Raw genomic sequence first — 15,668 nt, 5'->3', positions numbered from 1 at the left:
GGCAGTGGTTCATGCCTGTAATCCCAGACTTTGGGAGGTTGAGGTGGGCGGATCACGAGGTCAGGAGTTCGAGACCAGCCTGGCCAACATGGTGAAACACCGTCTCTACTAAAAATACAAAAAAATTAGCTGGGCATGGTAGTGTGCCTGTAATCCCAGGTAACTGGGATGCTGAGGCAGGAGAATTGCTTGAACCTGGGAGGTGGAGGTTGCACTGAGCCAAGATCACACCATTGCACTCCAGCCTGGGCAACAAGAACAAGAGCCAAACTCCAACTCAAAAATAAATAAATAAATAAATAAAAATAAACCATAATCAAATGGGTTTTACACTAAGGATGCAAGGATGGTTCAACACATGCAAATCAATAAATGTGATATATCACAACTAAGAACAAACACCATATGATCATCTCAATACATGCACAAAAAGCATTTCATAAAATTTAGCATCACTTCATGATAAAACCCCCAATAAACTAGGCATAGAATGAACATAGCTAAGGCCAGGTGCAGTGGCTCATGCCTATAATCTCAGCACTTTGGGAGGCTGAGGCGGGTGGATCACCTGAGGTCAAGAGTTCGAGACCAGCCTGGCCACAAAATGGCAAAACCCCATCTCTACTGAAAATACAAAATTTAGTTGGGCATGGTGGCAGGCACCTGTAATCTCAGCTACTCGGGAGGCTGAGGTACGAGAATCACCTGAACCTGGGAGATGGAGGTTGCAGTGAGCCAAGATCGTGCCACTGCACTCCAACCTGGCAACACAGTGACACTGTATCTCAAAAACAAAATAAAACAAAACAAAAAGGAATGAACATAGCTAAAAATAATAAAGGCCATAAGGCCATATACAACAAACCCACAGCCAAAATCATACTAAATCAAGAAAGGTTGAAAGAACCCCCTCTAAGGACTTGAACAAAACAAAGATGCCCACTTTCACCACTTCTATTCAACATACTACTATATATATCCTGGCCATAGCAATCAGGTAAGAGAAAGAAAGAAAAAGGAAATAGGATATCAATGTATCTGTTTGCTGATGATACATGATCTTATGTCTAGAAAACCCTAAAGACTCTACCAAAAAACTCTTAATTTGATAAACAAACTAAGTTTCAAGATGCAAAAATCAACAAATAGCTGGAAGCAGTGGCTAACGCCTATAATCCCAAAATTGTGGGAGGCCGAGGCAGGTGGATTACCTGAGATCAGGAGTTCAAGACCAGCCTGGCCAACATGGTGAAACCCTATGTCTACTAAAAACACAAAAATTAGCCGGCCGTGCTGTCACATGCCTGTAATCCCAGCTACTTGGGAGGCTGAGGCAGGAGAATTGCTTGAGCCTGGGAGACGGAAGTTGCAGTGAGCCGACATCATGCCACTGCACTCCAGCCTGGCCAACAGAGTAAGACTCTTGTCTCAAAAAATAAATAAATAAAATAATCAACAAATAAAAATGCGTAGCATTTCTATACACCAATAACAATCAAACTGAGAGCCAAATCAAGAAAGCAATCCCATTTACCATAGCTACAAAACATAAAATAAAATGCTCAGGAATATTTTCAACCAAGGAGGTCAAAGACCTCCTATATAAGAAAAACTACAAAACACTGACAAAAGGAACTGCAGCTGACACAAATGGAAAAATATCCCATGCTCACTGATCAGGAAAATTAATATTATTAAAAAGGCCATACTGCCCAAAGCAATCTACAAATTCAATGCATTCACTATCAAAGTACCAATGTCATTCTTCACTGAATTACAAAAAACAGTCTTGACATTCACATGGAACCAAAAGAGAGCCCAAATAGCCAAAGCAATCCTAAGCTAAAACAATAAAGCTGAAGATAATTGCATTACCTGACTTCTAACAATATTATAATACAAAGTTGATGGTAATCAAAACAGCAATGTATAGAAATAGACATACAGATCAACTGAACAGAGAACCCAGAAATAAAGCCACATATCTATAGCCAAGTGATCTTTGACAAAGTTAACAAGAATATATGCTGCGGAAAGGACAGACTCTTTTCAATAAATGGTGCTGTGAAAACTGGATTGACCTATGTGTAAGAATGAAACCGAATCCCTATCTCTCACAATACTTAAAAATAAACTCACCTTAAATATACACAGAAAAGAAAAATCATAAATTTCTCCCAAGCCAGTTGCAATTTTCATAAGCATTGTGTTGAATTTGTAATCAGTTTAGTATTACTATTTTCATTTAAGATTGCAGTTATTATTTATGAATTTTGACATTACTGCTGTATAATTTTCTAAGTATACAGCATATTGTTCCTGACTAGTCAGGTTTTGCACAATAGATCTCTCTTTTTTCTTTAAGTCGGAATTTCATTGTTTCCCAGGCACAATCTCAGCTTGTTGCAAACTCCGCCTCCTGGGTTCAAACGATTCTCCTGCCTCAGCCTCCCGAGTAGCTGCGATTACAGGCATGCACCACCACACCCAGCTAATTTTGTATTTTTAGTAGAGATGGGGTTTCTCCATGTTGGTCAAGCTGGTCTTGAACTCCAGACCTCAGGTGATCTGCCCGCCTTGGCCTCCCAAAGTGCTGGGATTACAGGCATGAGCCACCTCGCCCCACCAGATCTCTTGAATATACTTCCCTAACTGAAATTCTATATCCTTTGACCAATTATCTATTCAATACCACCCCCTAGCTGTATAATCACCTTTCTACTTCTTCCTTAAATGAGTCTTAGATTCCAAAAATGAGAGATATCATACAGTATTTGTCTGTGTCTAGACTATTTCACTTAACACAATGTACAGGCTTATTCATGTTCTTGCAAATGACAGGCAAAATATTCCGTTACGTACATACACCACATTTTCTTCGTTCATTCCTTGACAGACAGGTTGATTCTGTATCTACTGTGAATAATGCTGCAATAAACATGTGAGTCCAAGTATCTCTTCAATATAGTGATTTAATATCCCTTAGATATATATCCAATAATAAGATTCCTGGATCATAGTTATATTTTTAATTTTTTGAACTTCTAAAAAATGATAATGGCTGTACTAATTCATGTTTCCATGAACTGTGTGCAACAGTTCCTTTTTCTCTACATCTTTGCCAACATTTGTTATTGTTTTTGTTTTTTTGAGATGGAGTCTTGCTCAGTTGCCCAGACTAGAGCGCAGTGGTGTGATCTTGGCTCACTGTAACCTCTGCCTCCTGGGTTCAAGCAATTCTCCTGCCTCAGCTTCCCGAGTCACTGGGATTACAGGTGCCCACCACTAAACCCAGCTAATTTTTGTATTTTTAGTAGAGATGGGGTTTCGCCATCTTGGCCAGGCTGGTCTCAAACTCCTGACCTCATGATCCACCTGCCTCAGCCTCCCCAAGTGCTGGGATTACAGGCGTGAGCCACCACGCCTGGTCTTATCTTTTATTTTTGATAAGTCATTCCAACAGGTGTGAAATATTTCATAGTAGTTTTAATTTACATTTCCATGAATATTAGTAATGTGCACTTTAGCCATTTGCATGTCTTCTTTTGAAAAATGTCTCTTCAGGTCCTTTGCCTTTTTTTTTTTGAGATGAGGTCTCACTCTGTCACCCAGGTTGCAGTGCAGTGGCACGATCTCAGCTCACTACAACTTCCACCTCTCAGGCTCATGAGATCCTCTCACCTCAGCCTCCTGAGTAGCTGAAACCACTGGCGTGCACCACCACACCTAATTTCCTGTAGAGACGGGGTTTTGCAATGTTGCCCAGGCTGGTCTCAAACTCCTAAGCTCAAACGATTCATCCGCTTTGGCCTTCCAAAGTGCTGGGATTACAGGCATAAGCCACCACGCCCAGCCCATTTTCTTTTGAGGTTCGGTCTCTCTGTGGTCCAGGCTGGAATGCAACTGCGCGATCATAGCTCACCATAATCTCAAACTCTGGAATTCATTTTTTAATTGGCTTATTTGTTTTCTTGTTATTTGAGTTCCTCATATATTTTAGAAGAATTAATATTGCTAAAATGACTATACTACCCAAAACACCTTAAAGAGACAATGTAATCCCTATAAAAATTCCAATGTCACTTTTCATAGAAATCGAAAATATAATCCTAAAATGGATAATTAATGTGGAATCACAGGAGGGCCCAAATAGCCAAAGCAATCTTAAGCAAAAAGAATAAAGCTGGAGGGATCATGCTAGACAATTTCAGAATATACCACAAAGCTACAGTAAACAAAACACTACAGTATTGGGATAAAAACAGATATAGCCAATGGAACAGAATAGAGAACCCAGATATAAAATCCACATATTTATATTAAACTGATTTTGAACCAAAAGGCAAAACGTACAATTTGGAAAGAACAGCTGCTATGATAAATGGTGCTGGGTAAACAGAATATCTACATGCAGAAGAAACTAGGCAGTATCTCACACCACATAACAAAAGTCAACTTTAAATGCATTACTACAAAGTTAAATGTAGGCTGGGCGTGGTGGCTCATGCCTGTAATCCCAGCACTTTGGGAGGTCAAAAAAGCAGGAGGACTGCTTGAGCCCAGGAGTTTGAGACCAACCTGGGCAATACATGGAAACCCTGTCACTACAAAAACCTTTAAAAAAAATTTTTGTTTTAATTAGGTATGGTGTCATGTGCCTCTTGTCTTCCTGTGAGACACTGTCTCAATTAAAACAACAACAACAACAACAAAACAGGCTGAGGCACAACAATCGTTTCAATCCAGGAGGTAGAGGCTGCAGTGAGCCGAGATCATGACACTGCACTCCAGCCTCGGCCACAGGGCGAGACTCCATCTCAAAAAAAGAAAACAAACTTAAATGTAAGACCCAAAACTACAAAACTACTGGAAACATAGGGAAAAACTTGATGACACTGGTCGGCACAATGACCTTTTTTAGATATGATCCCAACAGCATAGGGAACAAAGGCAAAAATAGAGCACTGGAATTACATATGAAACTAAAAACCTTCTGTACAGGAAGAGATCTACAGAATGAAGAGACAATGTATGAAATGGGAGAAAATATTTGCAAACCATACATCTGATCAGGGGTTAATATTCAAAATATGAGTCCTCTGGTTAGATGAGCATGGGATTTTGCAGTTCTCAGAGTATATGTTTTGTACTTCTTTTCGATGCTATTATATATGCTTTCCTCAATTTCAGTTTTGGATTCCTCTTTGCAAGTATATGGAAATAAAATAGATTTATGTATGCTGATCTTCCATCCTGCAACTTTGTTGCACTGACTTTTATCTTTAATGGTTTGTGAATCTCTTAGAATTTTCTACATATTAAATCACATTATGTGTGTATGTTTTACTTCTCCCTTTCCAATGTGATGCTTTTATTATTTGAAAAAAAAAATTGGCTTCATTTTCCTGACTAGATCCTCCAGTACAATGATGAATAGAAATGCAGAGAGGGGTCATCTTGTTCCTGAATTAGCAGGAAAACCTCCAATCCTCCACCACGATGTTAGCTGTGGGTTTTGCTTCGCTTTTTTTGTTTTTTTGTTTTTTGTTTTGAGACGGAATCTCGCTCTGTCGCACAGACTGGAGTGCAACGGCGTGATCTTGGCTCACTGCAAGTTCTGCCTCCTGGGTTCACGTCATTCTCCTGCCTCAGCCTCCCAAGTAGCTGGGACTACAGGCGCCTGCCACCAAACCCGGCTAATTTCTTTTTTGTATTTTTAGTAGAGACGGGGTTTCATCGTGTTAGCCAGGATGGTCTCGATCTCCTGACCTCATGATCTGCCCACCTCGGCCTCCCAAAGTGCTGGGATTACAGGCCTGAGCCACCGTGCCCGGCCTGCTGTGTGGGTTTTTTACAGATGCTTTTTAACAAGTTAAGAAAGTTCCAAACTTTCCCTGCTGTTTAATGTTTTTATCATGAAGGGACATTGGATTTTATCAATGCTTTTCACTATCTCTTAAAAAGATCATGTAGCTTTGTTCTCTTTGATATGGCACATAACGAGAAATTTACTTTGCTTTCCTGAGACAAATCTCACTTGGTCATGGTGTATAATCCTTTTATGTTAGTTTCAAATTACTAGCATTTGGTTAAGGGTTTTCACACCTACATACTTTAAAAAAATATCATTCTTCAGTTTTCTTTTCCTATAGTGTTGGGGTCTGCTTTTGGTATTCAAATAATAGTAGCCTTAAAGAATTATTTGAGAAATGTTCCATCCTCTTCTATTTCTTGGAAGAATTGAAGAACTGTACCTTTAAATGTTTCGTAGAGTTTACTAATAAAACCATCTGATTTGAGGCTTTTCATTTTGTCCTAATTTCACTGCTTTACTTGTTTATGTTTCTTCAGACTTTCCTCTTCTTCAGTGAGTTCTGGTAGTTTTGCGTCTTTTTAGGAATTTGTCTGTTTCATCTATTAAATGGAGTATCATACAATTGGAATTATTCTACAGTATTCCCTTATATATTTTAACTACTAGAAGGTCTGTAGTAATGTCCCCTCATTCATTCCTGATTTTAGTAATTCGAGTCTTCTCTCCCTTTTTCGTGCTCAGTTTACTGAATGTTTAATTTTGTTGATCGTTCAAAAAAAGGTTTCCCTTTTCTATTTTTGCCTATTCTCTATTAATTTCCACACTAATTTTTTCTTACATTCTACTGACTTTAGGTTCAGTTTGCTCTTCTAGTTCCAGTTTCTTAAAAGGTCTAGGTTACTGATTTGAGGTCTTTTTAAATATAGCATTTATCACTATAAATTTTCCAAGAATTGCTGTAATTGCACCCTCCAAAACATTTGATATGTTTGTCTTCATTTTCTTTCACCTCAAAGTATTTTCTAATTAACCTCATGATTTCTTCTTTGACTCATTTAGAAGTGTTAATTTCAACGTATTTGTAAATTTCTCAAATTTCTTTTTAGTACTGATTTCTGATTTTATTCACCGGTCAGATAATGCTTTTTCATAATTTTAATCCTTTTAAATGTGTTCGTTTGCTTCATGGCCTAATGTGACTATACTGATGAATGTTCTATATACACTCAAAAAGAAAGTCTATTCTGCTGTTGTTGGGTGGACTGTTCAAAGATGTCTCTTCAGTCTAGTTGGTTTAGTGTCGCTCAAGTCTTCTCTTGTCTTGCTGATTTCCTCAGTTTTCTATCCATTATGACAGTGTTGTATTGAATTCTCCAATTATTACTGAATTGTGCACTTCTTCCTTCAATTCTGTCAATAGTCGCTTTATATATTTTGCTGTTCTCTTATTAGGTGCATATGTTTATGATATGTATGCCTTTCTGAGGCACCGACTCTTTTGTCATTATAGAATGTCCCTCTTTATCGCCAGCAATACTGTTTCAGTATATTTTGTCTGAAATCAGTACAGGCACGCTAGATTTACTATGGTTGCTATTTGCATGTTGTATCTTCATCTACCCTTTTACTTTCAGCCTATTTGCATCTTTGAATCCAAAGTCTGTCTCCTGTCAACAGCCTATAGGCCAAGGCTATTTTTCCCTTTAGTCTGGAAATCTCTGTCATTACACTGGATTGTTTAATCCTTTCACACCTGACATTACTTGGTTGTTTTTGTTTGTTTAGAGACAGGTCTCTCTATCATGCACAGTGCTTAGATCAAAGCTCACTGCAGCCTTGAACTCCTGGGCTCAAATAGCCTGCCAAGCAGCTGGGACTACAGGTATGCGCCATCACACTCAGCTAATTTTAAAATGTTTTTGTAGAGACAAGGTCTTACTATGGTGCCTAAGCTCATCTCAAACTCCTGCCTCAAATGATCCTCGGCCTACAAAGGTGCTAGGATTCCAGACATGAGCCACCGTACCTGGCCTTTATATTACTATTGATATACAGATGCTGTGTGACTTGCAATAGTATTACATCCCAATAAACCTATCAGAAATTGAAATTGAAAATATCCTAGGTCAAAGAGGCAGTAAATACAGGTACAACTAACCTACCAAGCATCATAGCTAAGCTTAAGCCTATCTTAAACATATTCAGAACACTGATATTAGCCTACAATCGAGCAAAATAATTTAACCCAAAGTTGATGTTATACTAATGTCTTGAATTTCTCATGTAATTTATTTATATTCTACTGAGTGCCTATCACTTTCCATAGCATCATAAACTAAAAATCATGTCAAATCATAATTCAGGATCCACTTGTAGCTTGATTTATGTCGGCCTTTCACTTTTTAGTTTACATCTCATGCCTTTTGTTCTATTCCTTTACTGCCATAGAACTTTTCTAATGGTGTCTTTTTTTTGAGACAGAGTCTCACTCTGTCACCCAGCCTGGAGTATACTGGCATTGAGGCAACCTCGGCTCACTGCAACCTCCATCTCCCGGGTTCAAGCGATTCTCCTGCCTCAGCCTCCTGAGTAGGTGGGATTACAGGTGCCCACCACCATGCCCAGCTAATGTTGGTATTTTTAGTAGAGAAGGGGTTTCACCATGTTGGCCAGGCTGGTCTCAAACTCCTGACCTCAAGTGATCCATCCACCTCAGCCTCCCAAAGTGTTGAAATTACAGGTGTGAACCATCATGTCTGGCCTAATAGTTTCATTTTTAAAACTTCATTTTTCTTTTCTTTTGGAGACAGGGATTCACGTTGTTGCTCAGGCTAAAGTACAGTGGGCACGAACACAACTTACTGAAGCCTCAATCTCCTGGACTCAAACGAGACTCTCACCTGACCCTTCAAGTAGCAGGGACATCAGGGGCGCCCATCACACGCAGTTAATTTTTTTTTAAAGACAGTCTCACTAAGTTGCCCAGGCTGGTCTTAAACTCTTGGGCTCAAGAAATCCTCCTGCCTTGGCCTCCCAAAGTGCTGAGATTAGAAATTTACAGGCCTGTGCCTGGCCTATAAACGGCTAAAATTATGTTTATAATTTTTATATCAATGTTAATGAGAAATGGGTCTGTTTTTATAGGGTGTTGATATCAAAGGTTTGTTGGCCTCATATAAACTACAGTCTTTCTAGTCTCTGAACAATTTGTGTGTGAATGGTGTTATTTTTCCTTAAATATTAGAATAATTCACCACTAAGGTCATCTTGGCCTGGGGTTAACTTAGTGGTAAAAGTTTTCAATTAAAATTGAGGTAGAACCAGCTGGGAGCAGTGGCTCACACCTGTAATCCTAGCACTCTGGGAGGTCAAGACTCAAACAGCCCAGGAGTTCAAAACCATCCTGGGCAATAGTGAGACATCATCTCCAGTTAAAAAAAAAAAAAAAAAAGCCAGGTGCAGCGGCTCATGCCTGTAATCCCAGCACTTTGGGAGGCCAAGGCAGGTGGATCACCTGAGGTCAGGAGTTCAAGACTAGCCTGACCAACATGGCGAAACCCCATCTCTACTAAGTACAAAAATTAGCCGGGCATGGCGGCAGGCGCTACTTGGAAGGCTGAGGCAGGAGAATCACTTGAACCTGGGGGATAGGGGTTGCACTGAGCTGAGATCTTGCCACTTCACTCCAGCCAGGGGAAAAGAGTGAAAACCTGTCCAAAAAAAAAAAAAAAAGAAGAAGATATATACAACCATTCATACTTTTTATATCTTTTGGTGTCAATTTTACCTATTTTTCCATTTCAACACAATTTCAAATTTGTCAACACAAAGTTCTTACAGTATTCTCTAATTGTATTTGTAATACCTGTAGTGCTGTCCCTCTTTTCATTTTTTTTTTTTTTTCTCATTTTTTTTTTAAACAGAGTCTTGCTCTGTCACCCGGGCTGGAAGGCAGTGGCACGATCTCAGCTCACTGCAACCTCCACCTCCTGGGTTCAAGCAATTCTCCTGCTTCAGCCTCTCCAGCAGCTGGAACTACAGGCATGTGCCACCACACCCAGCTAATTTTTTTATTTTAGTAGAGATGGGGTTTCTCCATGTTGGCCAGGCTGGACTTGAACTCCTGACCTCAGGTGATCCTCCTGCCTCAGCCCCCCAAAGTGCTGGGATTACAGGCACGAGCCACTGCACCTGGCCTCATTCTTGATATTAGTGATGTGTTTTTCTTTTTACTTGATCATTTTTATTAAACATGTATCAAGATTGTCAAAGTAAACTACAAAAAAAAGACAAAAAGATTGCCAAAATATTTTAAGTTTGCTAGCTTGCTATTATACAGTGTTCCATTTCATTATTTCCCGCCATATTCCTTTTCCTTTTTTATTTGACACAGAGTTTCACTCTTGTTGTCCAGGCTGGAGTGCAGTGGCACGATCTCGGCTCACTGCAACGTCTGCCTCCTGGGTTCAAGTGATTCTCCCACAGCTAGCAGTCACAGTGCCTGGCCTTTTTTTTTTATTTTTATTGCCCAGGTTGCTCTTCAACTTCTGGGCTCCAGCAATCCACCCACCTCAGCCTCCCAAAGTACTGGGATTACAGGTGTGAGCCATCATGCCTGGCACATTTTCTTTTTTTTTTGAGACAGGGTCTCTCCGTGGCCCAGGCTGGAACGCAATGGCGCAATTATAGCTCACTGTAACCTTGAACTCTTGGGCTCAACAATTCTCCCATCTCGTTCTCCAGAGTAGCTAGGACTACCCGTGCGTGCTACTGCACCCAGCTAATTTTTTTTTCATAGCGATGGGGTCTCATTATGCTGCCCAGGCTGGATTGTAATTCCTGGGCTCAAGTAATCCTCCGGTCTTGGCCTCCCAAACCATTGGGATTACACATGTGAGCTACCATGCCCTATCCTCCTTCCGCTTTCTTTGCATTTGCTTTGCTGTTCTTGCTCCAGCTTCAAGTAAAAACTCAGATATTTTTCAGTCTTTTTCCTTTTCTATTGTTAGAGTCTCACTTTGTCACCCAGCTGGAGTGCAGTGGCATGAACATAGCTCACTGCAACCTCAAAATCCTGGGCTCAAGTAATCCTACTGCCTCCCAAGTAGCTAGGACTACAAGTGTGTGCCTCCATGGCTGGCTAACTTTACAAAACATTTTTTTTGTAGAGACAGGGTCCTGTAATGTTACCCCGGTGGGTCTCAAACTCCTGACCTCAAGTTATCCTCTACTTTGGCCTCACAAAGTGGTGGGATTACAGGCATGAGTCAGCATGCCCAGCCTTTTTTTCTAATTTCTCATTTAAAGCTGTAAATTTTCCTCTAAGCCCTACTTTAGTTGGGCCCCCAAGTTTTGAAAAATTCTACCTTATAATTTGATACTTATCCAATATTTTCTAAGACGCACTGTAATTTCTTAACCTGTAAATTATTCAAAAGTATGTTACTTTCCAAGCAATAGCATATTTCCTGTATCTTTGTGGTTAAAAGTTAGCTTAGTCTTTTTTCCTTTTACAGTTCAAAGCTATGGGTGCATGTTGATTTAGTTGGTTTTTTCCCTGCTTCATTGGGTTTCTCCATTATAAAACATCTCTGTTCTCCAATGATGTTCTACAAGATAGTATACATTTTAAAAGAGCAATTCTCATTAAAAAATAAAAAACTACTGAACTGAATTTTTACTGTTACTGTTTTTAAAAAGTAAAAATTTAGAAAAAAAACCCATTTAACTAAACTTGTTCAAAGTCAGATACTTCAGCCAATATTTGAACGGAGGGTCTCAAGGCTCAAAGAAATCTATCATAAACACAAAACAGGTACGTTACTATGAAGCAACACGGCTGCTTTAACAGTTATATAGTGGTTAACAAAATGACAAAACTCAGGCCAGGTGGCAGTTAATCTCATAATGACCATGAAATAATCCCAAGTGTGGTTCATAGACCAGTAGCATCCGCATCAACTGAATGCTAATAGAATTGTGACATTACTTTTTCCAAGTTTTATCAATGTAATAGTACAAAATGTTCATTATGAAACAAAGCAGTTGTTTGCCAGCACTCCCAAATATCTAATGGCAATCACTTTAACAACCCGTTTTTAAAATCTCAGTATTTCGTAAATTTTAGCCATGTCAATTTCCTGTAATTGAAGATGAAGATTTAACTCATACAATTTTTTTGAAGGTGGGGAGGAAACATTTTAATCGGATGGTAGGGAATGGTAACACTGGACAGGGAGCACTCACAGTTCCAAGAGTTTCCCTCCAAATTATAAAGACGTTCTTGTAATTAGCTAGATTTCCTACAGCCAGGTCTTCTGCCCATGGGAAGCAGGGGAGGATGCGAAAAGCATTGTGGTCTGCCCTTCTGTGCACTCATAGATCCAGTTCTGTAGTTCACACGACTCTTACAGCTCATCATATTTTCAGTTAAATCAATATTTAAGTTGTTATAAATATTCTCTATATAGCCAGATAGACTACCATGACTACATTATCTTTAACAGTAGTTTGTCTTTTCCTGGAGATATCAACTGAACCTTCTTATAAACCTAACCTTCACTTGCCAAATTGACCAGAACTGTCATATTATCAACCTTTCCCCCTAGTCTACGCTCTTTCAAGATCAAGCTTAAAGATCACCTCTTCTTTATCTAAATTTCCTACTACAAGTATTTTTTATATCTTCAGTGATATAGCCTTTCTTACAGTAGTTTTAATAAATGCTGTTTAATGAATATTCACTTAAAAACAAACCTCTGGAAAGCCACCCAAAATTATTCTCTCCTTAGTAACAAGTACTGAAAAGCCTCCCAAAGTCACTGTCTCCTTAATAAAGAGTACTAAAAAGGCGTCGGCAACTTTTGCCATGGCTATCTGGTAAGCTATTTCAAATCAGCATACTGTATACACTAGAGCCTCAGAGTTATACCAATGGAAATTACCACATTTAGTAGACACATACAATGCCTCTAAATAATTAATGGCTAACTTTAGTAACACCTCTCTAAACATTTCATAACTTAATCAGGAGTTCAAAAAAATCCAATACATTCTCTCTCTGTCCTCCAAAAAGTCATGAGATTATTTCTCTCTAGATACTGGCTGACTTCAATCTGTCCCACAATTGGTAAAAATGAAGATAAAGAACTCTCCTAGTCTACTGTAATGTAGAATAACTATCTAAATGATATATGAACATGAGATACCGGAGGCGGGCGGATCACCTGAGGTCAGGAATTTGAGACCAGCCTGGCCAACATGGTGAAACCCTGTCTCTACTAAAAATACAAAAATTAGTCGGGCGCCTATAATCCCAGCTACTTGCAAGGCTGAGGCAGGAGAATTGCTTGAACCCAGAGGCCGGAGGTTGCAGTGAGCCGAGATCGTGCCACTTCACTCCAGCCTGAGTCAAAGAGCGAACCTCTGCCTCAAAATAAAATAAAATAAAAGAGATAGATAAGTCACTGCAGTGTGTGTGTGGGGCGGGGGGGGAAGTAAAATAAATAGACTATGACATAGAATGAGAGAATACGGTTTTTTGTATTTTGTATTATCTCACTGAACAATGAGAACTAGTACTCTTGTGCATTTAAAGTTATATTTTATTTTTAACTATCCAATATATTATTTAAACTTTGATTACATAAAATGAAATAGATTGTGCACACTCACTGTAAGAGAACTATGATATATGCACAAGCAAAGATGCAGGGATCATGCAATAGTTTCGTACCAGATTTCAAGATATCAAGTAGCAAGGAAACACAATGGAATTGAAGGCTGAGGTGAAGTACAGGCATAAGGCAAGGAAAGCACAACATTCAAGATGTACCTATATACACCAGTTCTTAAAACACGCAAATCATTTCCAATAAGGCACTGGCTCATGTATTTCTGTTGAGGCAGAAGTCAATCTTAGGATGTGGTCTGTACATATCTGCAGATAAGACTGAGAGTGAAGTAAATTTGATTAAGATCGGAGTCAACACTTCTACAAACATATTGCAGAATAAACAAGCTAAGAAGAAAGGCATACTTCACAAAAGCTGAATTCAGTGTTATTAGTCCTTCATTCTGATGCTTCATTTTTGCATTTTTCAATTGCTTTCCTGTGATATAACTTATCTTTATCTTGGTCTTCCCCATTTGTTTTGCAAATAGTTATGTCGCAGGTCATTTACTGGCTACAATAAATACGACAAAATCATAATAAAAACAGTATTAAGTCGCAATCTAGAATAACAATTTAAGTGAATATGACAGTTTTTCTAATGTGGACTATTCAGTACAACTGTCCTCTTCTTCTATACATATTAACCATATACAAGTCTTCAGAGCAGAAAAAGCCATTGTGTCGTAAAGGAAGCAACACGTGGTTAGAAACTTCATTTTCAACATAGGAACATGGAAAGGTAGAAGTCCGTTTCCCTAAATGCGGTAAGGTTTTAACAGAAATAAAGCAAAAATAATTACTGCTTCCTCTCTTTCTTAAACCTGCTTGCCAAACTTGGAGAAAGGTGGTTACAGAAGGGCGATAAGATGGAATTTTCTTTAAAAAAATCATAAAAACGAACTTCTACCGTAAAGAAGTCGTCTTCCTTAAATCCTACCATCCCTACACCGGCAAGCTCAGAGGTACGGGATTTCGGCATTTTACTCAGAATTTTGTATTTTTTCCTGATGCTCTGGTCCCCACTTTTTAACAAACTTCAAGGCCGCCTGGCAAGATCCAGTTGCCTTCTGGCACCTGGCTTCATTAGATGATTAAAACGACTCAAGAAAACTTGGCAATGGGACACTAAAGTTGGTGGAAGTGGAGATTGATCCATTAATTTCTAAAAGCATTCCGGACAAGAGCGAGCTTTTAGTTACCCCTCAGAACAAAAAACACGGACCACTTCCCTCCGCAGTCCCCAACCCCAGTGCCGCCCGGACCTGGGGCCGCACACCACTCCCGCTTCACCAGCACCCCTCTCCGAAAACTGTGCAGACGCGCCCGTCAGCCCCTCAGGGGCCCCTTGCCGGCCGGGTCAGACGGCCCCGCGGGCGCTTTTCAGTCAGGGCAGCCTCGCCGCAAACGTCCGGTCGGCCCGGCGCTCCGAGGCCTCCGAGACCTGCCCTCAGAGAGGCGACCGACGCCCCCAGAGCCGCCACCCCGCCAATCGCCGCTCCCGCAGGACACTCGCCCGGGCCCAACGTACCTAGAGCGGCACCGCGCCAACCGCAGCAATACCCAAAGCCACTTCGAACCGCAGCCGCTAACAATGGTGGTCCGGCCAAGACCTGCTGAAGTAGGTCTCCCAACGCCCACCCCCAGCTGATTATGGACCAATGGCGGCGCGAATGTGCGGCAGCCCAGCCCAATCAGGCACAGCCAGCTAGAGTGGGCGGGGCGAAGGGCCGCGAGGGGAAATGGAAGTAAGCTGAGGGTTGCCTAGGGTTCGCCTCCGTGAGCGCTTCTTCCGGTCAGTCACCGGGGCTTTCCCGCCATAGCGCAGATGGAGGCGCCTGAGCTGGGCCTTTCTTTTCAGTGACTAGTGTGAAGATTTAGACTTTCGAAACTTATTGGGAATAAAACCGTATTTACAAAAACAACTCCTCATCCTGATCGGTAGTTTGCGATTTGAATTTTTTAAATATTGTTTGAAAATACTTTATCTTATTTACTTTTTTTGACGACTCCTTAAATTTTGCGACTCAGGAGATTGGTCCTAGCACCATACTATTTTTTTTTTTTCTTTTTATGAGACGGAGTTTTGCTCTTGTCGCCCGGGGTGGAGTTCAGTGGCGTGATCTCAGCTCACTGCAATCCCCATTTCCCATCTCCCAGGTTCAAGCGAGTCTCCCGCCT

General features: G+C 40.3%; 1 protein-coding gene across 2 annotated transcripts in view; it reads right to left on the bottom strand.

The window, feature by feature from the left end:
• LOC116271325 (activating transcription factor 7-interacting protein 2-like) overlaps nt 1-15,150 on the bottom strand; it is a 48,095-nt gene extending 32,945 nt beyond the window's left edge. Inside the window, exons 1-3 of one of the 2 annotated variants that reach the window (XR_004179854.1) lie at nt 15,019-15,150; nt 13,854-14,001; nt 13,402-13,766 (exon numbers count right to left, since the gene is read on the bottom strand). The gene's annotated coding sequence lies outside the window, so the exon portion shown is untranslated. Of the gene's footprint in view, nt 1-13,401; nt 13,767-13,853; nt 14,002-15,018 lie in introns of those variants that run through there. The other variant, XM_031658497.1, reaches the window with a different exon arrangement.
• Nucleotides 15,151-15,668: the final 518 nt, after the last annotated feature.

The sequence above is a fragment of the Papio anubis genome, chromosome 18 (assembly GCF_008728515.1).
Source record: "Papio anubis isolate 15944 chromosome 18, Panubis1.0, whole genome shotgun sequence".
Taxonomy (NCBI): domain Eukaryota; kingdom Metazoa; phylum Chordata; class Mammalia; order Primates; family Cercopithecidae; genus Papio; species Papio anubis.
The sequence above is the reverse complement of the archived record's forward strand: the minus strand, read 5'-3'. Positions and strand labels throughout refer to the sequence as shown.